This window comes from Zootoca vivipara, chromosome 4 (assembly GCF_965207765.1).
Source record: "Zootoca vivipara chromosome 4, rZooViv2.hap1.1, whole genome shotgun sequence".
Classification (NCBI taxonomy): Eukaryota; Metazoa; Chordata; class Lepidosauria; order Squamata; family Lacertidae; genus Zootoca; species Zootoca vivipara.
The window spans coordinates 46,199,796-46,227,209 of record NC_142587.1 but is presented as its reverse complement, the minus strand read 5'-3'; the positions used below and the strand labels follow the sequence as shown (position 1 = coordinate 46,227,209).

The 27,414-nt window shown below is 48.0% G+C and overlaps 2 long non-coding RNA genes across 4 annotated transcripts in view; one reads left to right on the top strand and one right to left on the bottom strand.

The window, feature by feature from the left end:
- LOC148685930 (uncharacterized) overlaps window positions 1–27,414 on the bottom strand; it is a 128,812-nt gene that overhangs the window by 89,696 nt on the left and 11,702 nt on the right. For both annotated transcript variants that reach the window (XR_015949546.1, XR_015949547.1), the window contains exon 2: window positions 7,526–7,835. This is a non-coding gene — a long non-coding RNA (uncharacterized LOC148685930). The remainder of the gene's footprint in view (window positions 1–7,525; window positions 7,836–27,414) is intronic.
- LOC148685931 (uncharacterized) lies at window positions 264–27,414 on the top strand. 2 transcript variants are annotated; one of them, XR_015949549.1, is made up of 5 exons: window positions 264–514; window positions 19,140–19,280; window positions 20,230–20,353; window positions 24,181–24,309; window positions 26,404–26,617. It is a non-coding gene; the product is annotated as an uncharacterized LOC148685931 (long non-coding RNA). The 2 variants fall into 2 exon arrangements; XR_015949548.1 differs by having other exon boundaries at window positions 270–514; window positions 24,181–27,414.

Sequence of the window (27,414 nt, the reverse complement as noted above, 5' to 3'; positions counted from 1 at the left end):
AAAGAGAGAGCCAGAGGGAGGGGAGGCGGAGGCGGAGGCAGGAAATTGCTTCGGGCTCCTATTTGTGTGTCAAGTTTCAGTCCTCGCTGACATTTCTGGCTGAACGCCACAGTCCTGCAAATGGAAAATCAGGTGGTGCTAAGGGAGGCAAGGAAGGCGAAGTGGAGCGGGGTGTGCGTCTGTGGGGTGGGGGTGGGGGTGCGCGTTCCGTTGGCAAATGGGGCAGACCACCGCCTCTCCCCTCCCCTCCCGCGCGCGTCCCTCGGGCAGAGCGGCCGTGGCGATCGTCACTGTGCAGCGGAGGGGATGAATCAAGCAGGCATCTGAGCGGAGCGCGGGCACCTTCCGCAATCCATTCAGGCACTGAAGCGCGTGAAAGGCTGCTGATCGCTGCCATTGTTACACGCGGCCGATGTGGGAACCGGAGCCTCAGCTCTGGCAAGAGATAAATAGCCTCTGACAGCGCCTCCTCGCCAGGGGATCGCCTCCAATTGCACGCGGCGGATGCTCCCAGGTCGGTGTTGCTCTCTTTAATGCACTCAGCCGTCGCTCGTTCCCTTGGCCCCGTCCCTCCCCGCTTACATTTCCCTCCCTCCCCCACTCCCCTGCCCTCCCTCCCTCTCTCCTCCTCCCTCTCCTCCCCCCGCCCTTCAGTGTTTGGAGTCCGGGATCGCCCTGCTGCTGCATTCGCTTCACCACAGCGAGGTTTTCGGAGCCGCCGCGATTGATGTTGGCCACCTCCGCGTTCAAAGCCTTACTAGTCATGGAGCCCCCGAAAACCCCAAACAGCTCAAATCCACAAACCCCAATAAGCCGAAAGCCTACTTATTCACAGGAAGGCCCCGTCCGCAAATCCGTTCAGCTAATCCACCAGGTTTGGTATATATACCAAACACAAGCCCCTTATAAGTCGACGTCTTTCCTAACAATCCTGAACTACGACCCCTGAAGAGAGTCACTTCACACACCTCATTTCGTCTTAATGGAGCTGTGGATCGGAGCTGTTCATTTCCTCTCTCGAAATCCTTTTCCCGGGGAGCCTCGGGGAGCAGGGTAAGGAAAGACTCGAACAGCGCGACCCATTGTTTATATGGAAGTAAGTCCCATAGAGTTGAATGGGTCTCACTCTCTGGGCGGTGTGCATAGAACTGCAGGCTCCTGATGCCATTTAAAAATTGGCAGGCGATGGTTATAATGATTAGGAGTGACCGCAGCCCTCCGTTCGCTCCCTGCTAGAATTAGGGCTGTCCGAGATCGCAGATCCCTATGGATTGGCAACAGAAATCGATCAACTTCCTGACGGTGCGAGGGGAGGGTGATCAGGGCTTGTAGAAAGGATAAGATGTTTCCCAGAGGCCTTCTGGACACACAAACTTTTTTTTTTTTTGCCTGCGCAGACATCTCGATCCGCCTCCCAGTTGAGCTGGAGCCCAACAAGTCCGCCCACCTTTACAATGAATGGAAGCCCCCCCCCCCCGTTTTTAGACTAAGTAGAGTCTCTTGGAAGGCAGGAAGCTAGCAGAACTCCAGCCGAGCTCCAGGGCAGGCTGAAATAGCTGGGGCTTCCTTCCAAGCAAGCGCGTTCGGGATGACGTGTTGCCTTAAATCGGCTCGGTTGTGGAAAGAGACGGGCCTTCCCACCAACGTCCTGTCCAGCCATCTTGGCTATATATATACTGTAGCACCTTCCTTCCAAAGCCAGGAGACTGAATGCGACTTTGTCGGAGTATTGTGCCCGGCCTCATCTGGAGCAATGCTTTGGGAGTGCGCGCAGAACACACACACCCGCTCCATATTTTGCCTTCCCATGGGTGCAGCCTTTCCTAAGACCTGGGCATTGGCCCACACTGATAGTTTGCTAAGTAGTTTGGCCCACAGGAAGCAACAGCTCCCTCTGCATGCAGTGGCCCTTGGACCTAAAGTGGCAAAAGACCCGCAGTCTCACTTGCGAGGTAAGCCTCTTTGAACTCTGTAAGGCTTACTCCCTAGTACTGGGATTGCAGTGCGCAATGAAACCGCCTTCCTAGGGTGTTTAGTGATCGACCAGGCAGCCCCCTTGAGCCGGAAGTAAAAAGTCCCATTTAAACTGGTGCAAAACCCACTAAATAGGCTCGAACTGGAAGTAAGGCACAGTAGACGCTCTACTGTGGGGGCGGGGGCGGGGCTATGTGTGCGTGCTTATCCATACTGTCGTTTGGGGAGATAGCAAGCTTCCTGTACCTCCTTTAATTCTCCGTTGTCCATATCATGCTCCCCTCCAGACCTGCCTTGCCACACTTTCCCCTCCCTCAATCCGGATTTTATCATACCAAGAATGCTCCGAAAAGAAGGCTATGAGAAAATCCGGACTGAGGTTCGGGAAAGTGTGGGATTAAGGCAGTCATCTGGAGGGGGACATGATATGGACTACGGGAAATTAATGGAGGTACAGGAAGCTTGCTATCCACGTTAAAGGGCATTATGGATGAGCCCTAGGCTTGCATCTGAGTAAACGGCCATAGGGTCAAGGCGGTTGATCGGAAGAGTTCCAAGTAATTCATTACGTGCCAGCGGCTCTGTAGGCCTAGGAGAAGGACTCGCCTTTAGGGCAAGAACTCCGGCTGAACTCGTTTGCGGATGGCACTCCGGCGCCGTCCTGGTCTCGCTTTCTTCCTGGCTGCAGCGCGCTCGCAGGCAGCCGTTTCATGTCTGGCCACAGACGAGTCAAGCGGGAGGCTCCCGGAGAAAATCCTATCCTCAGGCTTTTCCTGTTGAGGGAACTTGCAGGAGCGCAGCAGAGGCGAGTCTTGCAGCGGACCTGAAGCAGAGCGGTGGGAAGGAGGCTCGGAAGAAAACCGGTTCCCCTTCCCAGCCTGTAGTCCCCGACTCCTCGGCACGGGAGGAGGAGGGAGGGATGTACTGACGGGCAGGCCGCCAGCCTCTCCTCCCCCTCCTGCGCATAATCAGGCAGCTAAATGTCACCGTCAGGACTGGCGGTGGGTGCTGGGGCTCTTGCTCGAGGGACTCGTGCTCGGGGGACCACTGTCTCTGACCTGGAATGAGTTCCTTTTTAATACCGCCACCCTTTCCAAATAATAATAATAATAATCCTCACAAGACACGCTAGTTTCGGAAGAAATTTATTTCAAGAGAACGAAGCCATATCTTAATACAGGGTTACTTCGAAGTACTGCACATACAATATGTGAAGCTCCTTGTTCAGTGCCTTCGTTAACCTTTCCTACTCCGCGGTGACCCTCCAGACGCTGCTACAGCTCCCATCATCTCTGACCATGGGTTATGGTGACTACGGCTGAAGCCCAAAAGCAACTGGAGGGTCACCGGTCCACCATCCTTGCTCTCCTTCGGGAGTTTAAGGCTCTGGGGGACCTCAAGCAGAGAGGGATCTTTCCACGCCCCAGAACCAGAGTTCCAGTTAAATGGCAATGTCAGGGATCGAACACGCAAAGAACCTGTAATCCGCCTGAGTCCCATCCAGGAAAGAAGAGGGGTATCAGCAACAACAAGTGTTTAATCGCTTATTATGCCGTCTCCTTGGGCGCAATGAGACTTGCTATTCCTGCTAACTAAGCTTGGGAGATCCTAATACAATATTCACAAATGAGGGGTCTGGCTGCTCAGCGACGAGACGAAAACACTCTGCGCTTGCTCAGAAGCATGGTTTCAAACACAGTATCCTAGGATTGAGTCCTGGCACCGGAAGCACGTTGTGGGACTTCGACGTTGCCAGACCAGGCTCCCTGTGTGGCCCCTGTGCAAGCCCCACTCCCACCCCACCCCCACCCCCCGCCACCCCTCCTTTCCTCAGCATGCTTTGTTCTGTGGCGTCAGTGAGCAGGCTGAGCTACCAGTCTTTATTTTTTAAGCAGGCTAGTAAAAATGTTTATCTTGTTTCAATGTGATCCAATGCTGTCTGGTGGTTTCTTTCACGATTTTTTTTCGTGTAGAGTCCCGGTAAGAGGACTGCCTTCCCGCTCTTGACTGCAACCCAGTCCTACCGGTGTCTTGTGTCTCCCGGTGTTGGGTGTGTGTGGGGGGGGCTGCGGGGAGAGCTTGGCCCAGCAATGGGCGAGCTGCCCTTGGAAAGGAGACGGAGACTCGCAGCCAGAAAGAAAAAGGGAAGGGAAGGGAGAAAGGGAGAGCGCCCGCGCCTTGCTTGTTCCCAGTGAGTCATCCTTTGCAACGGAGCCGCGTTTGCAGGTGCAGCTAAGCTGGGTGCTACCTGCTCAGAGGAGGTAGGAGGCTTTGGCGGGGTGCGGGGAAGCTGTATCCAGCCAGACCTCGAGCTTCTTCCGCTTGCCGCGGAGGGTTTTTTTAGGCCAAGTCCCCACCTTCCACCCCCTGGACTCGAGAAAGCGGTTTTTGGCAAGGCGTCATCCCCGACACTACGTGCTTCGGGCGCTCTGCGCCCCAGAGAATCCAGGCAACATTTTGCCAAGCGCTGCTTTCCAGGCGCGGCTGCTGCGCTTTTAGGGGGGGTCGGTTCCCCCACCCCCAACTTCCCTTCACTGGTGTGTCTCAGCCTCGTCTCGTAAACTGCTAATGATTTATTACCTAGGCTAAGTGCTTAATTTGTGAATATGAAACAGATTAAAAGGCATATTTTAGCAGGCAGACCACGGCAAGGCCAGCAGCTGTTTCGAATTTGGAGGTATTTCCAGCCTCCTGGAGAACGCGAGCCAACCCCCAGCAGGAAGGGGGGCGGCGGCTGTCGCTCCTTCCTGGGATAGGAAAGGCCATCTTTGCCTTCCCCCACTTGGCTGGCTCCATCAGGACATCCCTAAGTTCCCTTAGCACACACGGAGTTCCTTCCGTTGATTTCTGTAGGACTGACGACCCCATCTCATTATGTGTGCTTACTTGGAAACAAGTCTACTGGAATTCATTGGATATATTCTACCAAAGGATAGCTGCTTACCCCTTCAGTTGATACTGTGTCACGGGCTCCCCGCCGCCCACAACAGGCCTATTTTAAGCAGGTTTGTTCCTGCTTCTGTTTTATAGGTTTAACTGAAAGTTTCTTTCAGGTAAGCGTATATTTAGAACTGCAACGTAATGGAGTCTTTTAGGTCCAATGTAAAGATCACCGCAAATTCTGAATAAGAGTCACCTACAGACCACTGATCGAACTAGCCGTCGAATGATTCAAGATTGGCTAGGCCACGGGTGTCAAACACAAGGCCCGGGGGCCAAATCCGGCCCGCCAGACCTCGTCATGTGGCCCGCCGAGCGCCCCAGCCAGCGGGACCCAGCCGACAAAGCGCCGACAAACAGCTGGGGCCTGAGGGGGGGTAGAAAGGCGGCCGGAGCAGCGCTGCGTGGAGCGCCCTGAGCCACAGCAGGAGAAGGAGGAGGCAGCTTGCCAGGTCAGCGCCCAGCAGCGCCGCACGGAGAGTCCTGAGCCTCTGCGACGCAGCAGTGCTCTGTAGCACTTTGAATCCTCCTCCTCCTGCCACGGCTCGGTGCTTGGAAACGGCTGCTGCTGCTGCTGCTGAAGCACAGACAAAGCACCCAGCAGCGCCGCGTGGAGGAGGAGGATTCAAAGTGCTACAGAGCACTGCTGCGTCCCAGAGGCTCAGGACTCTCCGTACGGCGCTGCCGGGCACCGACCCGGCAAGCCGCCTCCTCCTCTTGCCTCACCTCCACCTCCTCCTCCTCCTGCCGCGGCTCAGCCTCATGAATGTGAGCTCAGCAGCGGCTCAGCCTCATGAACGTGCAACTCTGAGGCTTTACGCACGTCTCCTAAAGCGGACACCTGCTGCCTCACGCTGCACGGGAAATGCTTTTTGCCCCTGGGTCCCTTCGCGCTCTTTTCTGGCGCTGAATCAAGGTGGCGACCCCCCCTTCCCTTCCTTCCTTCCTTCCTCTCTCTCGTTCTTATTCTTTCTTTCCCTCTCTACTTCCTTCCTTCTTTCTCCCTTTCCGTCTTCTCTCCCTCTTTCTTTTTCTTTCCTTCTTTATTCCCTTCCTTCTTTCCTACTCTTCTTTCTCTCCCCTCTTTCCTTCCTCTCTCCCTCCTGCTCCCTCTTTTCTTTCTTCCTTCCTTCCTTCCTTCCGTCCTTCCCATCTTTCTTCCTCTCCCTCATTCTTATTCTTTCTTTCCCTCTCTACTTCCTTCCTTCTTTCTCCCTTTCCGTCTTCTCTCCCTCTTTCTTTTTCCTTCCTTCTTTATTCCCTTCCTTCTTTCCTACTCTTCTTTCTCTCCCCTCTTTCTTTCCTTCCTCTCTCCCTCCCACTCCCTCTTTTCATTCTTCCTTCCTTCCTTCCGTCCTTCCCATCTTTCATCCTCTCCCTCATTCTTATTATTTCTTTCCCTCTCTACTTCCTTCCTTCTTTCTCCCTTTCTGTCTTCCTCTTTCTTTTTCTTTCCTTCTTTATTCCCTCCCTTCTTTCCTACTCTTCTTTCTCTCCCCTCTTTTCTTCCTTCCTTCCTCCCCTCCCCTCCCCTCCCTCTCCCTCTCCTCAGAAACATAGGATGCTGCTTTATACTTCTGGCCCTTAAACCCTGGAACCAGGAGAGCAGCTCCAGTGAGTCAACCTCAGCCAGTCCCTTTGGTGAAGGGTGGTGGCTCACTGGCAGAACATCTGTCCTGCATGCAGAAGGACCCCAGCATCTCCAGGTACCAGTAGCTCTGCAAAGGTCCTGCATGAAACCCTAGCGAGCCTCCACCACCCAGTGCAGTTACCAAAAATCATTTTCAATAAATTGTACAATAATTGTACATTTGAATATCTACTTGCCATTATTCTGACTATATTTCTGCTTTCAGAGCTAGTTATTACTTACATTAATACAAAAAAACAGTAATAATTGAATGCAGTGACAATAATTTATGATAATAAAGAGTGGACACATAGTCCTACAGATACAACCGGCCCTTTGAGGGTGACCAAACTGCTGATGCGGCCCCCGATGAATTTGAGTTTGACACCCCTGGGCTAGGCCTAGGGTGTTTTCTGTCCATTCATGCTTCTACGCGAGGAATTATAACCCCAGATTAGAATAGTGAGCAGAAATGTGGTTAACCCGGATTAGTCAATAACCAGTACAAGGTGGTTCCATCTTTGGGCTTTGGCTCCAGGTTTTGATAACAAGAAGCAGGAATAACAGAGCTGGGAGTCAATGAATGAGACTTCCGTGCCACTTGATGATCCGGGGTTTGTCCAGTGAGGTAAAGAAAACCATTTCAAATGGAAAGTCAAGCCCACCATTAGAGAAGTTTTTAAACTGTTAGAAGAAGCTGGCGGCGCAAAAAAAGAGAAAACCTAGCTGACACCTAAACAGTTAATAAAAGCAGGGTTACTTGCCCCCCCCCACTTCCCCTTCCAGGATTAACTCCAAATCAAGCCAGTGCAACCGCGGGCTGGTGGTCCCAGCAAAAGGCACGTGATGCTAAGAGCAACGTAAACATCCAGCGGAGAACAAAGACGAATCATTACAGTCACTTCTGCCGGCAAAACTTAAGCAGCGAGAGAGGAGGAAAGTTCTTGCCAAAAATAGCCAGGAGATAATCAAAATAAATACCTTTGATGTAGCCGTGCTCCGGCTGGCCGCCACTTTGTGCGGAGTTCCCTGCCGCTCCCTCCCCAAACAAGGAGCCCGCACAATTAAGCGCCTTCCTTTGAAAGGAGGCCGGGCGGAGAGGAGATCTCGGCTTTTGTCGCTTCCAGGCGGCGTCGCACATCAAAGGGGTGGCGGCTCGGTCCTTGAAGGTTCCTCCGGCTGCGCAGACTTAGTGGAGCAGAGCCAGCGTGCGAACTGCTTCTCCCGCCCCGCTTGGATACTTTTGTTAAGGGGCAATCTTGACCACATGGAAGCCTCTGGGAATCGGGGGCTGGGAAAGGAGGGAGGGAGAGGCGGACAGAGAAAATTAAATGGTATGGCTAGGAAAGCATGTCGATATATAGGCCTCAGAGATGGAGTATGGGCTGTGGGGGAAAGTGCAGTCTCCAGCCCTCAGCGCTTTTGGTTGTCCTATGCTATGCAAACTTTTGGAGGGGGCCACTGAACTCAGTGGCACTTTCGAGTCATCACGTTGTAATAAGGACCAGTAGCAGGGCTAGCAAAGACCTCTGGCTCAGGTGTCTGCCACCCTAGCAGCGAGTGTCGGTCCGGTTTCATTTGGCTTCAGGCATTGCCTTACGAGTTTTAAGGACTTCTCAGCAAGCTATGGCTTCGATCCACAAAAAGCGTGCTAAAACCTAAAGCCAGTCAATATTTTAGGACTGCCGCCTTCTCTTATAGGAGAACGGAACTCAGGTAAGCAGGGTTTGCCAAACAGAAGTCTAGGACTAGGACTCTTAAGACCACCGTTCTTCGTAAATACGACCTATTGAAACGAGTTAACTTCCCCGTAAGAATGGCTGGGATCCTGCAGGACCCTTTGCGGCAGAGGCGGGGGAACCCTGGGTCTCCAGAGATGTTGCTAAACTACAACTCCCATCAGCTCCAACAAGCATGTCCAGCGGCCAAAGAGGATTGGAGTTGTAGTCCAACAGCAACTGGAGGGCCAAAGGTTCCCCACCATTGCTTTTCAGAAGCAGACGATACAAAGGTGGCCCAACATCTCGTTGTTTAAAACGAGCCCTCCGGAGCTAGTTTGAGAGCAGAGCGCGCGGGTGATCGTCGCCTTGACGTCTTGCCCAAAGAAACGCGGGGGTGGGGGAGGATTCTGCCTGCAGTCTGTATTCTGGGTTGTTGTTATAAGGGTGATGAGGATGACAGCCATTTGTTTGCCTCCCTCCTTTTTGCGTTGGAGAACGAGAGCAGGATTCCGCCCGGAGCCTGAATAACCTTCAGGAATTCCTCTTGGCCCGCTTCCAAGCGACGCCTCTCACTCCCCTCCCCTCCCTGAGCCCAGCCCATCTTGATGAGGGCGTTCGTTGTCTCCCTCTCTTTTCCCTTCAGAATCTGAAGGTGAAAGCTCATGGGAAAGAGGAAGAGGAAGAAAGCGCAGCTCCGGCTAATTATATATCGCTTGCAAAAGTGGCTTCCCTTGGCTGCCTCGCGCGTTTGGCTGCCATAGCCAGCGAGCCCGGCCGCTCCTGCCCCTCCCGCTTTCGTCGCCACCGAAAGGCAGCTCGCTGTCCTGTATTTCAAATGACTAAGCTCAGGGGGACAGGCGAATAAACGCGCAGAGGACAGAGACATAACACCAGGCTTTCCTTTCGCTTATGCAAGCATAGGATCGACCTACAACCTCTAAATGCCCTAGGTGGGACGTGCTTCTCTCGGTAAACGTGCTTAGGATCGGATCACACAAACCTGGACTTAGGCGTGTTGACTCGGAAGTAAGCGCACGTCCCACTAATTTCTATCGCTTTTATAGTAACAGTGCTTGGCATTGACTTCTAGTTCTAGAGTGTTCAGAGAGCTTTCGATGCAACCATAGAACCCAACTCTTAGGGACCGAGGTAAAATATTTGAGCCCCCCCCTCAAGTTGATGAGCATTGCCATTCAAATGGTGTGCGTGCGCGGTGTCTTGTGATGTGGGGCGGGCGCTACCTCCGCCCCCTAATATTTTATTCAAGTTGACACCCCTGGTTGCAGGCTTATGCGGCCGGTCGGTATTCTGAACCGCCCGGCCTAGTAGACAGTGGGCTGATGCTAAAAGACGGTGGGTTTAGTAGCCCAAGGCGATACTTGAACCCGGGTCTCCCCGGTCGGTGCGTCGCCCTCTCAGCCTCTCCATTGCACTAGCGCTTGTTTTCCTTGGCCCAGGGGTCAAGCAGCTTTCCGGCCCGATCCCACCGTGCTCATTGTACTTCCTCCTAGGGAGGCTCAGGCCTCAGCAACCTTGGCTGCAAATGGAAGCAGCGAGGGTTCCGGACTTGGATCGGATTTCACAGCGTGAGTAGGCGCCGGGCGGGGGCGTGAGTGTAGCTTTCGCGCATTTTCCAGCCCAAGTGCCGGCGGGGATCATTAGCTGCGAATGGACAATCGCTGCCTGCCTCCTGGCGCCCTATCAGTCAGCCCCGTGTGCTGCGCGCGAGAGCTGAGGGCTGTTGCCTGCCGGCGGCGCGAGACCTTAGGGGAAAAGAACAGAGACAGCTCGGCTCGCTGTGCACAAAGCGAGGGCGGCGGGTGGGAAGGGGAAAGAGGTGTGGGGAGAACCCTTTCGTTGTATGGAGCAAGAGGGGATGTATGGAGGTGTACTGCGGAAGAGGCAGCTGCTGTCGCCGCCTTTCCATCCTCCTCTCTGTGCAAAGGGAGAGCGGGTTTCTTACAGCCGCCGCGTTTCTTTGGGCATTGCTTACGAGCGCCGAGAAAGAGCCCTGTGTCATCCTCAGCAGAGCAGAACAGACAGTGCTGGCTAAGAGAAAAATGACTCGCGGTGCCCTTGTTGCGCCCAAAGTTATTGCTCTTGTGAGCCACGGACGCGTCTGGTGCCGGAGCGGTATAAATAGCTGGAGTGGGAGAGGGAGAGGATGCGAAGACCAGGTGTGCAATGTCACTGAACAGATTGCAAGCAACGGTTGATCCCTTGTCAGATGTTGCTGCCAATTACCAGGAGAGAGATGACAGAGAGCCGAGCAGCCTTTGGATAAAGGAGCGAAAGGAAAGGAGGAGGAGGAGGAGAAGGGCGGGAGGGGGACACCCACCAACTTTGGGGTGGGGAGGCTTAAGTCGAATACTAGATCAGCGCGGTTGACGATGCGTTTGTGAGCAAAGCTATCGGAAAGCAAGGCTTGCGGGGATGGCTGGTGTTAACACCAAGTCCAAGCAGGCGCAGATGGAAATAAGATTTAATTTAAAATCAGTGGGGCTTATTTCCATATATGCCAGTTTAGTGCCTGCCTCCTGCGAGATGGAAAAAAGTGGCTTCTTGGCTTCAGTGGGGCTTCACTGTGGGATATATATTCCGGTCTCATCCAAGTTCAAACACTAAGCCCAGGTTTTCAGCTAGACTTTATCTTTTATCCCAACTTACTTCCCAAGGCTGGTGTGAGGCTAAAGTGCTGCTCAGAATTTCCTGGAGGAAGAGCCAGAAGCTTGAGGATGCAGTTGCTAGTATGCTCAGTGGGTTTTTATAATAAGAATAATAAGAATAATTTATTATTTATACCCCGCCCATCTGGCTGGGCTTCCCCAGCCACTCTGGGCGGCTTCCAACAGAAAAATAAAACACAATAATCTATTAAACATTAAAAGCCTCCCTGAACAGGGCTGCCTTCAGGTGTCTTCTAAAAGTCTGGTGGTTGTTTTCCTCTTTGACATCTGATGGGAGGGCGTTCCACAGGGCAGGCGCCACCACCGAGAAGGCCCTCTGCCTAGTTCCCTGCAACTTGGCTTCTCGCAACGAGGGAACCGCCAGAAGGCCCTCGGTGCTGGACCTCAGTGTCCAGGCAGAATGATGGAGGTGGAGACGCTCCTTCAGGTATACTGGACCGAGGCCATTTAGGGCTTTAAAGGTCAGCACCAACACTTTGGATTGTGCTCGGAAACGTACTTTTTACTTCTGAGTAAGCATGCATAAGATAAGATGGGACCAGAATATCTTATTTGGAATTTTGGGGGAGTACACCTCATTAAACTAGGTGGGATTTTCTTCTTAGTAAATATACATAGGACCTGGCTGTCAATTGAAGTTTAGCTAGTTTAAATGCTGCACACTGCTGCAAAAAGCAGTGATTTTAAAGCACAGTTCAGGAACACTGTTCCAACATGGCAGCAACATTTTGGCAATACAGTACAAACCAGGTTGTTTAGGAAAGGGACTAGGGTCTCTTCCTTTGGAATTTTTCATGGCCTCCTAAAGAAGAGGAGGGGAGTCCTCTTAATCTTTCTGTTGGTAGTAGAAAGATAAATCATCCAGTAGCACCTTCCAGGTGAGATGGTTTATTTGGAGGCCTGATTTTGTTAGGCTCAGTCCTATCTCCCCAGGTGGTAAACTGAGAAAAGAGTGTGTTCTGGTTACATACATGGACTGCAAAATTAAGGTGTGAATGTGTGCTGCTGCTATACCTTTACTTTGATTATTCTGGCAAGATGCTGAAACTTTCCACAACACTGAAAAGGAGTTACAACTGCAGATTCTGATGTGATAAAATGCATACCCTAGTAGCCTTTCTCAAGGCTTAATTGCAGTTGTATGAATGTAGGTCATATGATATGACACCATATTGTTCAATAGGAACGAACTGTCTCGTTGCAATTATTTGGTTTTAAATTCTGTCACGAGTAATATGAAACCCCTTTCTTGTAGATGTTTGATAATTTGTGCCTATTTCAAATATACAAATTATCACCTGATGTTTTCAGCCATCAAAAGTGATGACCATGTGTCTGTGAATTTCCTTTTTCTTGAAGAGGTGAGAAACCCAAGACAACTCATTGATTAGACAATTGCCAAATCTCTCATGCACACAAGACAAGCTACTTTTTGAAGTGAGAACCACCCCTAATGTTTATTCAGTGCCTAAATAATTTAAGTAAAGTCATACAATTAACTCCACTCTTGAAGTTTCCCATTCACTTTGTCCTTCAGAATCCTTCAGTTTAATAGGAGAACTCAAAGATTTATTGACCATCCACAGCAGGCTCTGGTATTTTTAACTGAGAAGAGAGGGGCTGGGAAAGCCTTTGTTTGGTATTCAGCAAAAATGCACTCCACATAGCATATGCACATTGTGCTTATCCTAAGCTCACAGGGATGGACCAAAAATCCTTGATTGTTCAGGCTGAAGTGAAAGCATTCCTGCTTAGGACCCTTCTCCTTTCTCTAATATGGAATCAGGGTAAATATATATAGGAAAAGTAATATCATTCTCATGCCATGTAATGTTGTAGTATTGCATTGTAAGATGTAGTGTGAAAGAGCATACAAAAGGACATATATTTTAACTACATCCATTTCTAGTGATGGCTTTTGAGTTCTTCGGGGCTCTTTGTCTGGTTTATATGGGGATAAGAGGAGATTCTCAGTTGTATCCAGATTAAGGATGCTCACTAATACGAATATTTAGTGTACGATCCTAATTTATATGCCGATTTGGCAGAAAATGAGCCTTACTTTCAAGGATACTTGCTTTGCATTCACAAAACATTCTCCATATGGAATACAATGTAATAGATTAGCAGAAGGTTAAAAACTATGATAACAATTCGTGAAATCAAATTTTACTTGAGAGTACTTTTCTGCCAGTAGAAAGTAACGCAGCTTGCATGATTCCCTGGCCAGGGCAACTGCCTGTATTTACCACCAATACAGCTACTAATATTATTTACATAAGAAAATGTGAAATTTGTAACTATTGTTCTTCATTACTACACTGTTCATCATACAAAGAAAACTCCTTGGTTTCCTGAGCTGTACCACAGTTGTGGAACACCCTCCATCGCAAAGTACTAGAAAACCAAAGTTTCCGTTCACATGCTCCCTAACCCATGCTGACCATATTAAATCCTCAGTGACCAATGAAACAAATAAACCATACATAAGAGATGTACAAGTGGATCATTCACAACTGCAGGAGCTTTCTGCAGATAACTGGGAAATCAACCATGAAGTCATCATCAAACACCAGCCCCCACCCTGGCATGTCTCTTTTGAAACTGACTGACTTATCTAATGCAATCACTAATACAGAATGGGTGGGTCTGGCATTAGGAGTGTGTGTGTGAGGGGGGAGTCTTAAATCCTGTTGCGTATGTACAAGCCCTTGGGCATACCTAAAGTAGCACTTTGGATCCCAGCCAGAGTGAAAGCATCAAACTCTCTCTAAATCCAAAGATGAATATTACATGGTTAGAATCAGAGGAAGAGTTTCCAGGTTTCAAGGGTACAAGGGCTACTTATTTTGGACTATGTTAGTGGGGAAATCAACAGGCATCTTGTGCAGTGCCAAGGCCCGTCCCTTCAACCATAGCCATACAGTCAGTATAATGACATTTGAACTTGTATCCAGTATGCTGACATGTTTTGCTGGATAGGGGGACATTTCTTATAGATGTGAAAAAGGATGAGGGGAGGCCTGATCCTCAGAGAGTGAAATAAATAGCAGATCTGGCAGCATGTTGAAGTGTTCTTTATCTCTGAAATATAAATGAGCCATATGTGAATTTGGGTGACCTTACACCAAATGCAAACATTCCAGAGGCTGGTGAGAATATCACCATTACTTTCTACTGGTAAAATGTAAGGCAGGGCAACAGGGATGTGGTCCTCACAGATGCTATAGCCCAGGGGTGTCAAACTCAAATTCATCGGGGGCCGCATCAGCAGTGTGGTCACCCTCAAAGGGCCGGTTGTATCTGTAGGACTATGTGTCCACTCTTTATTATCATAAATTATTGTCACTGCATTCAATTATTACTGTTTTTTGTAATAATGTAAGTAATAACTAGCTCTGAAAGCAGAAACATAGTCAGAATAATGGCAAGTAGATATTCAAATGTACAATTATTGTACAATTTATTGAAAAATGATTTTTGGTAACTGCACTGGGTGGTGGAGGCTCGCTAGGGTTTCATGCAGGACCTTTGCAGAGCTACTAGTACCTGGAGATGCTGGGGTCCTTCTGCATGCAGGACAGATGTTCTGCCAGTGAGCCACCACCCTTCACCAAAGGGACTGGCTGAGGTTGACTCACTGGAGCTGCTCTCCTGGTTCCAGGGTTTAAGGGCCAGAAGTACCGTGTTTCTCCTAAAATAAGACACGTCTTATATTTATTTTTCCTCCAAAAAAACCCACCACGGCTTATTTTCAGGGGATGTCTTATTTTTTATTATTGTAAGGTGGGCAAGGCAAGAAAAGAAAGTACCGTACCGGTAGTGTTTTGCAACTGGGCTTCGGGGCTCGGCACGGTGTGCTGCACACTGTGGCTCTTGCCGTCGGGGCTCGGCGCTGTGCACGCTGCAGCTGTTGCCGGCTCCTGCTCGGTTGGGGCTCGGCTCTGTGATTGCTGCGCCTCTTGCCGGCTCCCCTCGGTCGGGGCTCGGCTCCGCGAGCGCTGCACCGCTTGCCGGCTCCTGCTCAGTCGGGACGGGCTGTTGCTGGCTCTCCCTCTGGATCGGGCTCAGGGAGGCGCGCTGTTGAAGGCTCCCGCTGGGTCGGAGCTCGGCTCGGCGAGCGCTGCGCCTTTTGCCGGCTCCCGCTCAGTAGGGGCTCGGCGCCGCGCACTGTTGCCGGCTCCCGCTCAGTCAGGGCTCGGTGCGGCGTGTGCTGCGCCTCTCACCGGGTCCTGCTGGGTCGGGGGTCGGCATAGCGCGCTGTTGCAGGCTCCTGCTGAGTCGGGGCTCGGCGAGCGCTGCACCTCTTGCCAGCTCCGGCTCAGTCGGGGCTTTGTGCGGCGCGCGCTACGCCTCTCGTCGGGTCGGGGATCGGCACGACGCGCTGTTGCCGGCTCTCCCGGGTCCTGCTGGTCGGCCCTCGTGGGGTCCTGCTTGGTCGGGGCTCGGTGCACTGTACTGTCGGGACCTGCGGCTCTCGCGGGGTCCTGCTTGGTCGGGGCTCGGCGCGCTGTACTGTCGGGACCTGCGGCTCTAGCGGGGTCCTGCTGGTCGGCTCTCGGGGGGCCCTGCTGCAGCTCTTGCTGCTCCTGGTTAGTCGGGGCTCCACGTGGGACACGTTGCTGGGCGTTTTGGCGGGGCAGCAACATCTGTTTCCTTTTCCTCTTCCTTGGCGCCATCCAGACCTGCTCCCCCCGGCTTATTTTCAGGGTATGTCTTATATTTATTCTGCTCATGAAAAGCCTGCCATGGCTTATTTTTAAGGCCCGTCTTATTTTAGGAGAAACACGGTATAAAGCAGCATCCTATGTTTCTGAGGAGAGGAAGAGGGAGGGGAGGAAGGAAGGAAGGAAGAAAAGAGGGAGTGGGAGGGAGGGAGAGAGGAAGGAAGGAAGGAAGGAAGGAAGAAAGAAAGAAAGAAAGAAAAGAGGGAGTGGGAGGGAGGGAGGGAGGGAGGGAGGAAAGAGGGGAGAGAAAGAAGAGTAGGAAATAAGGAAGGGAATAAAGAAGGAAAGAAAAAGAAAGAGGGAGAGAAGAGGGAAAGGGAGAAAGAAGGAAGGAAGTAGAGGGAAAGAAAGAATAAGAATGAGGGAGAGGAAGGAAGGAAGGAAGGAAGGAAGGAAGGAAGGAAGGAAGGAAGGAAGGAAGGAAGGAAGAAAAGAGGGAGCAGGAGGGAGAGAGGAAGGAAAGAGGTGAGAGAAAGAAGAGTAGGAAAGAAGGAATAAAGAAGGAAAGAAAAAGAAAGAGGGAGAGAAGACAGAGATAAAGAAGGAGGGAAGGAGAGGGAAAGAAAGAATAAGAACGAGAGAGAGGAAGAAAGAAAGGGAAGGGGGGGTCGCCGCCTTGATTCAGGGCCAGAAAAGAGCGCGAAGGGACCCGACCCCCCCCGACCCCAGCTGTTTGTCGGCGCTTTGCCGGCGCGGCGCTTCAGCAGCAAGGTCCCGCTGCTGGGTCCCGCTGGCTGGGGCGCTCGGCGGGCCACATGACGAGGTCTGGCGGGCCGGATTTGGCCCCCGGGCCTTGTGTTTGACACCCATGCTATAGCCTCTCAGATGCTGCAGCCCCGAGGTTGGGAACCTCCAGCCTGCAGATTAAATAAGACTGCTGCAGCCTTCCCACCAACTCTACATTGTTCCTTCCTTGCCCCTCCCCTGCTGAATCAGAGTTGGGTGGGGGGGGATTGCTTTCTTTTGTAGCCAACCAGCCAGTTCTCCATATCGAAAACAGACAAGTTTACTACATGCTTGTTTGCAAACTGTGGTAAGTTCCCACCTTAACTCACTCAGTGGGTTTAAAAATTTGCAGTGCCATCATGAAGTCATGGCTTCTGAATATCCAAAAGAGTGATACATAAACCCCATTCATGCATTACATGGATGTAGGGTGTGAATCTACTGGAGAAGCAAAATTAAAAAAAATCCTTTAGTAGCACCTTAAAGACTGGAGAAGCAGTAAGGCTGTGCTTCTGGCCCTGCCCACATGTCACATTCCTGGGCTAGCCCTGGCTTCAATGTCCACATGCTGAGTGTGGTGATGCATGTTGAACACATGAGCACGGCTAGGTCAGGCACTCAACAGGTTTTGAATATGCACAAATAATAAGTGGGTAGCAACGATCAGGAAATGGCATTTACCAAATTAAGTTATTTGAAATGAAAAAAACAAAAACAAAAACATATCAATGCTACAGTTATGCAAGCTGCTGTCTCTGTACTGTTTGACAGACCCACTTCCAGCTGTTATGGTCCCATGCAAGAAAGACTAGCCCTTCATTTAATGTTGAAAGCAGGACTGCCATGTCCTGTATCCTATTTGTACATGGTGTAAACCCAGTACTCAATTTACTGAGGGCAGGAATGATGCCCACCAGAGTTTCTGCCCCCTTTATCTTTTATGATGGCCACTTTAATTACAGTTTTTGGAAGGCTTCGGGGACTCTTTTTTTTTGCTGAAACTCAGTGGAACCAGGAAGTGGGCCTTATTTGTTTCATTAAGGTCACCTATGTTTTCCCCCTGCAAGTACCAGGTCAGCCTGCTTATTAGACAGCACTGCACTGGCACTTCTGTTCTGGAGTAAATAATCACCATGAAAAAGGGTCAGAGGCTGATAAATAACACAGAGGCATATAATTATTGGGGACAGAAGTTAACCCTTATCTGTTTATGGGTCTGAGAATTACATCTGGGAAGTATATCAGTGGGAAGGGTGTTAGTTTTCAGAATGCAATATTGAAATATTTTCTAGCCACCATGGGTGGTGGAAACACTTGCACTGTATTTGGGCCACATTGCTCAGAATGCTTCACTTGGAGAAAGAACCCCTTTCTCTGGAGCAAGAATGGGGTTTGTGAGAACCCACTGGCACCTCTGCTAGGATGCAAAATAGTGCTAATTCTTGTAGCCCCAGTTCCTTCCTCTGTTCTCTTGGGAATAGTGTTCGGATTGTTTAGTTTGTCAGGTATGTGTACAGCAGTTGCAGAATCCCCAGCCCAGTTTGACTCCCGCTTCTGAGATGAAGGATAAAGATGGCATCCATCCCCATTCCACATACAGAAGTCAACTAGATTGGCTGTTGGATATTACAGTGCTGGCAGTGTTGCACCTAAGGTAAAGGTAAAGGGACCCCTGACCATTAGGTCCAGTCGTGACCGACTCTGGGGTTGCGCGCTCATCTCGCATTATTGGCCGAGGGAGCCGGCGTATAGCTTCCAGGTCATGTGGCCAGCATGACAAAGCCACTTCTGGAAAACCAGAGCAGCACATGGAAACGCCGTTTACCTTCCCGCTGTAGCGGTTCCTATTTATCTACTTGCATTTTGACGTGCTTTCGAACTGCTAGGTTGGCAGGAGCTGGGACCAAGCAACGGGAGCTCACCCCATCACAGGGATTCGAACCGCCGACCTTCTGGTCAGCAAGCCCTAGGCTCAGTGGTTTAACCACAGCGCCACCTAATTTAGGGTGGCCAGAACAGGCTATATAACATACACAGCTCTGTCCCCCAATAGACTGAAATGCCCCACTTATGAACAGACAGGGGGCTGCCACTGCTGCCCCAACATCTGCCATCTGAAGCAGTTGCCTCATTTTGGTAGGGCTGCCCCTGCTTACACACACATGTTGCTTATCCTCCTGACAATTTCAGTGCGCAACGTAAAGTATTATTTATCACTTTTTTGTTTTCTAAAAATTGTAAAAGCGATAGCTTGGAAATAGTATAGTAGATGGTCACAACCCTGAGTGTTGTTCCATGCATGCTGCTGGAACAGGAGTGAAATTTAAGTGAATTGTTGTTGTTTTCTCTCAGCTGAAGAATTACCAGGGTGTCATGCTGCAGGATTTCACTGCTACTAGCACCAATCTCCTGCATTTAAATGTCATGGCTGATGGATAAATGCTGTGTTTGCCTTTTGTGAACTGCGAATTTCTTTTTAAACATGCCTGAATTTATTTGGTACTTAGTCTGCATGCTAAAGAGGCAATTTGCTTGTCTTCAGAAGTCATATATTGGCCCTGCATTGCTTATTTCATTGGATGTTACAGAATTTATCATATCAATGTTCCTAAAATAGGTTGCTTTTCAACTTTTAATTTTAAGGAACACAAAGACTGGTCCTTGCACCTTAAATTCCCTATGTCCCCCCCCACTCTGGGCTGAAGTGCAAAATGAATCTTTTTTCCTTCCATAGGGCACTGCAACAAGGAAAATGCCTTGTGAAAAATCCATTCTTCACAACAGCAGGGTCCACCACTTCATGAGAAATCCTGCAGAGCTTGATAAACCAGCTTTGCAGCAACTAGTGATGAAGGTTTCAGCCCTACCAAACCAAGTAACCCAGGCAGTGTCTTGTTTGTTCCATGATCTCATTATGCATACATTTATGATTCATCTAGTTTGAATGTGTACATTTGTGGCCTATAATAATAGATGAGCCATAAAAAAGCAGTATTGAATTGATAGCACACCTACATTTCTAGAATGAACATTTTTCTAAAGAAGTATTATAGTGATGAAAACTGTGAAGCCAAACTATTGACATGATAGAGTCTGGGAATTCTGACAATATAAATGTCAAAAATGTTGAGAAAATATTTTTCTGTATATTTAGAAAATCAACAGAGTGAAACTTTGTTTTGCTGCTAAGCCGCCACTGTTCCTGAGCATATGCATCAGATGATGGTTAAAACCTATTATACTGCTAGAGAAGCTCTGTGATCTTGATTACAGGATTTGACCTGGACTTGGGAGAGCCAGGCTTAAACCCTTGCTCAACCATGGATGACATTGGGAGCCAGCTACTATCTCCCTTCCTAACCTAATTTAGAGGATAAAACGGGACTTGGAAGACTATGTACTCAGATGAAAACATAGGTAATAAGTACATACATCTTTCATTTTGCATAACACAGCTCATTTCTGACACCCAGTTAAATTACTGATAATGCTCTGTGATCCAGGAATGGAGATTTGCTTGCAGAACCAGGTTTCTGCATGCACAGCCAGTACAGATGGAGATGTGAATCTGGATGTGTATCTCTGCACATGCCATGGTAGAGACAAATCTCTATGTGCTGAGGAACAAATGGGGTCAGAACAAACAGGCAATTGGAAGTGATAAGATGTATCCACTGTTTATTGTTGTATTGCTGTTTCTTGTTAGTTTCTAGCTCTAAAAAAAAAAAAGAGAAGCCTGTTTGGTCTCTAGATAAACAACCAGGAGAGTTACACGCAACACATAGGGGCCTTGTTAAAATGGCTGAAAGGATCTTTTAATGCAGGTGAGGATCCCTATCCATACCTACTCGTTCTTGCAAGTGACTAGAGCTGGATCTCGGTCATTCACAGATGAGCAGACAGGGAGCAGAAATACAAGGCTATGTTCAGAGCTGTTAATATTTTGAGGTAAGAAATATCTATCATAGAAAGAATTGGGCATGATTTTAGGGGGGAAATACAAATGTATTCAGTTTACACATTATGGTCTGAAATCAGAATCTGCAGACTCTTGACAGGTGGAACTTTTGAGAAGGGGGAATAAACGAGGGAGCAGTTTGTGTTTACCATATACCGTCATATAGAATTGCATGCCAGTGGTGGGGAGATGGCTGCAATCTTCCTTCTTCCCGTTAGAACTCAAAGCCAGAGGAAGTGCCTGCCTATTATAAGAACATGATGTCGCTAGATGACAGAGCAGTGGATTATGACTTCCCAGAGACCCACATTTTTTCTTATATGAAGGGAGTGGGGCCTGGGAACAGATGGCCACACAGGCAGAGAAGCACCACCCTCCAATACTAGATTGTGGCAATTTTCTGCACTTGTTCAAGCTATGGGAGTGGAGATTCTTATTTCTAATTTTGAAGCTACCAGTATTAGCTTCAGTAAAGAGGTCTGCCTAATGGATGCCCAGACAATTGAAAGTCCTGAATATAGATGTCTAGAAAGTCTGATTGCATCATGAGGAATAAATAACACAAAAATCCCATCAGAAGTTGAGCAATGTTATCCTCAAAATGTATAGCCAGTTGGACAAAGAATCTCACAGCCATGGTGGGAGTCATCCAAAATAACTCCATGGATTGGCTGCTAGAGGATGCAATGGAAGCTGCAAAATGAGGCTTATTGCATAGTCCGCACTGTCGTATGGTAGGCATGATTATACGCCCAAACCAGTGTTTGTTGGGTTTCAGAGTGAGACTTGTGCCAGTTGCACTCTAGCTTTTGTCCAACTTGCTTCATAGCCTGAAGCTCTCCAGAGTACCAAGGAGCCACTCTGGCTTGTGTCAACCGCCCATTACATCCTGCTATCCCATAATGAAATCAGAGCTCTAACAGGATCATCAGCTTTATCAGCTAGAAGATCCGTCAAAGCATTTAGGAACCCCTCAGGTTCCATCAGCCTCTGAGGGTGGGCAGTGTGAATGGGTCCACTACCCTTAGAGAGGGAGATTGCTGCTGCTGCTACTACAGTGGTACCTCGGTTTACAAACACAATTGGTTCCAAAAGTCCGTACTTAACCTGAAGCGTACTTAACCTGAAATGAACTTTCCCATTGAAAGTAATGGAAAGTGGATTAATCCGTTCCAGACAGGTCCGTGGAGTACTTAAACTGAAAATACCCAAACTGAGGTGTACTTAAACCGAGGTATGACTGTAGTTCAAACTTCATCAGGAAATGGCCCAAAAATGACAAGAGAGTGCAAGAGAGTCATGTGGAAAGAAAACTTAAACATGACCCCCCCCCTCTGTCAAAACAAGTACTGTAGCATGTACTGCTTTAAATTTTATGAGAGTACAACTCTCATAATTCTGGGCTTTGCTATCTGTGTCGTAAGGTGTGTACATTGTATAATTTCTTACATTAATGTTTTAACTCAGTAGATAACCTCCCAATGATCTCATTAGGCACTGGATCTTAATATCTTATAAGCATGCAAGAACTAAGGCCACCTCTCTTCCTTCCCTCCCTGGCATGGCACCTCTTTAAGCAAGAAAAAATGTGGTGTGTGCAGTAAGCCAATCATAACACAGCTCTAAAGAAAGTATAAGCTGTAGCCAATCAATGGTCTGCCCATTTAGATTCTGCACATTGTTGTGCACCAGGAAGCAGCCAACACACAACACTGGGGATTCATGCTGGTGCAAACATTTCTGCAAAAGTACTTTCCCTGTTTCAGGAAACTGGCACAAGATCAACCCAGCACAGGGTATCCCCAAGGCCAATTTCAGATTGTGTAAATTTGGAGGACAAGGTGCCAGATGGCAATTGACTGGTGGCTAATAGTCTGATTCACAAAGGAATGAGTATTTGGATGCATGCCATTTTAATCTTCCACTGTAAGTGGATGGTGAATCATATCCCCAGCTCACCTCAGATTTTTAAGAGGCAATTTTGTTGCCCCATCTACCACTTGATAGGTCACTGGATTCACAGATCATGCAATAGGTCCCCTGAATCACACTATTGGGACCATCTATTGTCAGTTGCAATAAACAGTTAACTTTTCTATCAGCTGCTCTGTGAGTCTTGCAACATCATGAAAACATTAGTTCTCTAGACATACTGTAGTTTATCAGATCAGATGAGATTTGATCTTTGGAAGTAAACCCCCCCCCCCAAATATCTTCTTCTTCTTCTTTTGCTCTCCACAATCCTTTGTGCAAAAATGTATGTGGGGGAATTTAATATATGAATCCCTGTGGACCCACATGTGTGGGTGAAAAACCAAAGGAAAAAAAAGCTGGGTTCCTGGATTTAAAACATGGGGCTTTGCACACTCTCCTGCAGGCCGAGTGCCCCAGTAGCAAAGTTTAACTCACAAAGTTTAATGCACAAAAGTTAAGTAGCAGTATAGCATTAGGAATATGGGTTGTTAAACCTTTTTATCCTACTCAGCTGCACACAGCACCTGACCTCTTTCCATGCCTCTTGCAATGAGCAGAGCACACATTATTATGTATGTTTAAAAAGCTTTACTTACAGATTCAAAGTCTCAGTCTTGCATGATTCCATGCAGCAGCAACAATAATACAGGCAAAATACAGTTGGGTAAAAAATAACAGAATATAGTTCCAAACATGTGCTGTAAGCTCAGGAGAAAGCTTACACATGTCCTCTTTCACTGGTTACATGATGCAGAGAGAGAGAGAGGAAGTAGAAGTGCTTCACTTCCTTCCTTTCCAGAAGAGGGGGCATGACCTAACTGAGTCTAGCAATACAATTCTGTGGTCCTTTACCCCTTCATGCACCATGCTTGTTAGTTGCATTTGCAGTCTCCCACAAGGTATTCCCACATAGACACAAAAAAGCAGTCACATGGTGTCAAGTGTAATGTTCTAGGTAATGTTCACCTTAACAATGGGAATCAATCCTACAGAGAGTTCAAACAATCTGAAGCTTTTGGGCCAAATAAAGTTCAGGTATTTAAGCTCAGGGACGTGGGTGGGGCTGTGGGTTAAACCACAGAGCCTAGGGCATGCCGATCAGAAGGTCAGCAGTTCGAATCCCTGCGACGGGGTGAGCTCCCGTTGCTCGGTCCCAGCTCCTGCCAACCTAGCAGTTCGAAAGCACGTCAAAGTGCAAGTAGATAAATAGGTACCGCTACAGCGGGAAGGTAAATGGTGTTTCCGTGTGCTGCTCTGGTTCACCAGAAGTGGCTTAGTCATGCTGGCCATATGATGTGGAAGCTGTACGCCGGCTCCCTTGGCCAATAACGCGAGATGAGCGCTGCAACCCCAGAGTCAGTCACGACTGGACCTAATGGTCAGGCATCCCTTTTTACCTTTACCTTTACTCATTGCTAAAGCACACCACTTCTGTTATGACTGGGTAAAAGGGGAAAGTTTTCAATGCATTACAGATGTTTAAGGCAAATTAAATGGGCAAAAAACCCAGCTAGGTCTCAGAGCCTTGTAAATCATTCCTACTGCTTTTGATAAATACTCTTAAATGTTTCCAGTCATACCTCTCACTGTAGGAGATATGCAACAGACAGTAAACTCATGCCAGAGGTGCTAGATTCCCTCTTGTACTGCCTTCTTTGCAGCTACTGACCATGTATGTTGTGTGAACCTGGAATATATATTTTCCAGGTTCACACAACATATATGTGTGACATAGAAACCATTGATATTTATTTGTTAGTCACTCTGGGTAGTTTTGGTTTTTTTAAGTGTAAGGATAATATATATGCCTCATACAGATTTATTCTATACCTACATTATGCAGGATTGGAAAATATAACAACCCACATACAGAGACAACCAATCAACTCATGAAGATGGGAAATGCCTGCAGTACACATACCACGACAGTGGAACCTCAGGTTACATACTGTCCTCCTTACAAACACTTTGGGTAATGAGCTCTGCTAACCCGGACGTAGATGCTTCTTGTTGCGAGTTTTGCCCCGGGATGCAAGCAGAAGTCTCATGTCAGCAGTGTGGCGGCAGCGAGAGGCCCCATTAGCAAAAGCACGCCTCATGTTAAGAACGGTTTTGGGTTAAGAACGGACCTCTGGAACGAATTAAGTTCGTAACCGGGGGTACCACTGTATACACAGGAGATGATGCCACAGCACCCTCACTTTATCAGCCCCCACGACACAGCTAGCAATGAGCTTTCTACTGCCAGTCCCCAGGCATTCCTCCAAGTCGGGGGGCTTCAGAACTCCTGGTGTTATTTGTTACTACAGTGGAGCACAGCATATCCTAAGAGAAGTCACAAAACACAGCACTCACACAGCTCCCTGGGCAAGGGGCTTGAGCGGCACTCACACAGAGAAAGAGACACATGCAACCCTTCTTGGCATAAGGGTTCAAGATCCACCTGTGAAGGGAAAGGTCTTTTTTAAACAAACAGGTGAAAGCAGAGACCAGGACAAGCAACAAGGGTAGATACACACTGACAGCAACAGCCTGCTGTGGTTCACTGTATGGTATACCAGTTGGGAAGCTGGAGATAGGAGTTCAATACTCTCAATCATATTTCCCATGATGAGCATAGCTGCCAAGTTATCCCTTTTTTTAAGGGAAATTCCATTATGCTGAATAGGCTTCCTCGCGAGAAAAGGGAAAACTTGGCAGCTATGATGATGAGGAGGGGAGAATTATGTTATGGGCAAAAAAGAGGGAATACCTGGGACTCAAATTCACGCTGGAAATACCACAGAGCAGCTCCCTGCTTTTTTACTTAACGGGGTTTGTATACCAGTTAATCATCTAAGCCTGAAGTGGAGAGCTTTTGGCCTTCCAGATGTTGCTGAACTACAACTTCCATCAGCCTCAGCAAGCATGGACAATGGTCAGGGTTTATGGGAGCTGTAGTTCAGCCACACCTGGATCCACTAAGATCCCCATACCTGCTCAAATTGGTTTATATAAAATATACGTTAAATATACTGATAAAAACCAAACATTAAGAACAAGCTGACCATAAAAAATATAAATAAGATCAGCAGTGTTAAAAATATCTGTGATAAAATACAATTATGTATTAAAATGCTTGTCAAGTGTACATGTCTGGGTAAAAAGATCTGCACTTGTTCTGCAGATCAAGGCAATCAAATGCCCACATATGGAGTACGATAATCTTACCACTCAGTCACAGCAGCAGAAAGCAATCAGGTGCACTATGGGGTATGAGAAAATAAGAAGAGGCCTGCTGGATCAGGCCAAAGGCCCATCTAGTCTAGCACCCTGTTCTCACAGTGGACAACCAGATTCTTTCCATCAGATTCCCCTATTAAGCATGTATGGCATAAGGCCAGAGAGGTATATTCCCATGTCACATGCCTAATAGTTGAGTTATGGTCTCACTGTATATGGTCTCACTATATACCAATTGTGGTGGCCTGTGATGGGGTGTTGAGTTATACCATATCCTGTGTTCTGTCACTGAGGTGTGAGCAGTGTGGTCATCAATGCAAGGGAAGCTATTTTTACATGCTCCGCTCCTATTGAGATCAATGGAAGAGTGAAGTTTTGTCACCAATGGGGGCATGGCCATGGGTTGAGAATAGGATCTGGTGCAAGTGTGTTCCTTTCTTGTGCATCTCAGCCAAAGACTGCCCCATTTCAGCTATTCTGGTGTTCTATTGGGGAATCTTCACAAATCCGAAAGCCTCTCAGCCAGTATAACACCAGTATACTATTGCACCCCAAATTAATAAAAATAAATAATGAATGTATGAAGATGTCTAGCAAGGTAGTTGTGTTTGTTGCAGCAAAAACATCAAGAGAGACTTGTGGCACCTTAAAGACAAATAGATCATGCCACAATAAGACTAACAATAATAAAAACTAACAGCTTAAGCCACAATAAATCTGTTAATCTTTAACATGTCACAAGATTCTTTGTTGAATGAAAAGGGTCTCTGTATGGACACTTTCTCAATAATAGTGAGATACTATCATTCTTCATCAGCTTGTTTTTAATATTTTCTTTCCTTAGTTTCCCCCAGAAGTGGTGTCATCCCTGGAAGTGTTTCAGTTTTGTCTCCCACCCAGTAAACGACAGATTGCTCTGCCTTCCTCTCCCTGGGAAGTAACAGAAACAGCAAGCATGCTCTCTATCGGCAATTAAATATTTATTTAAATTTGTATCTCACCTAGAAGGCTCAAGCAGAAAATAATTTGTTTGAAAACAAATAAAATGTATAATTGCTGTTGGCATCCATAACTTTTACCAACTTTGATCATACACCTTTTGGAGATAAGATGATTGAACCATAGTTAGTCAACTCTAGGAACCTACAGGCTAGACTATTGTAATGCTGCCTCTGAAACACATCTAGAAAGTTCTGCGGCAGGGGTCCCCAAAATAGGCTGCCGGGGGCCGGATGCGGCCCAATCATCTTCTAAATCCGGCCCACGAATGGTTCGGGAATCAGCATGTTTTTACATAAGTAGAATGTGTCCTTTTATTTAAAATGCATCTCTGGGTTATTTGTGGGGTCTGCCTGGTGTTTTTGCATGAGTAGAATGTGTGCTTTTATTTAAAAAGCATCTCTGCGTTATTTGTGGGGCATAGGAATTCGTTCATATATTTTTTTCAAAATATAGTCCAGCCCACCACAAGGTCTGAGGGACAGTGGACCTGCCCACGGCTGAAAAAGTTTGCTGACCCCTGTTCTACGGTCAACAGCACAGTGCACATGGTATGTTAAAATATATTCACTGTCTCCCAGTTAATTTCCAAGTTCAGTTCAAAGTTCTAATTTTGGCCTTCAAAGTCCTCAGTGGTGTGGGGATGGGGTATAAAAAACTTTTTCTTCTCACATATGAACCTGTCAGCTAACAAAATAATCTGTAGAAATCATTTCCCCAGGTGCCCCCCACCTTCTGAAGTTGAATGAGAGAAAAACAGACATGATTTTTATTGGGTGACACTCAAATTATGGAACTCACATTCAGTGAGCATCAACTCTTACCTTTTAGGCACCAAGTAAAGTCCAGTCCATTA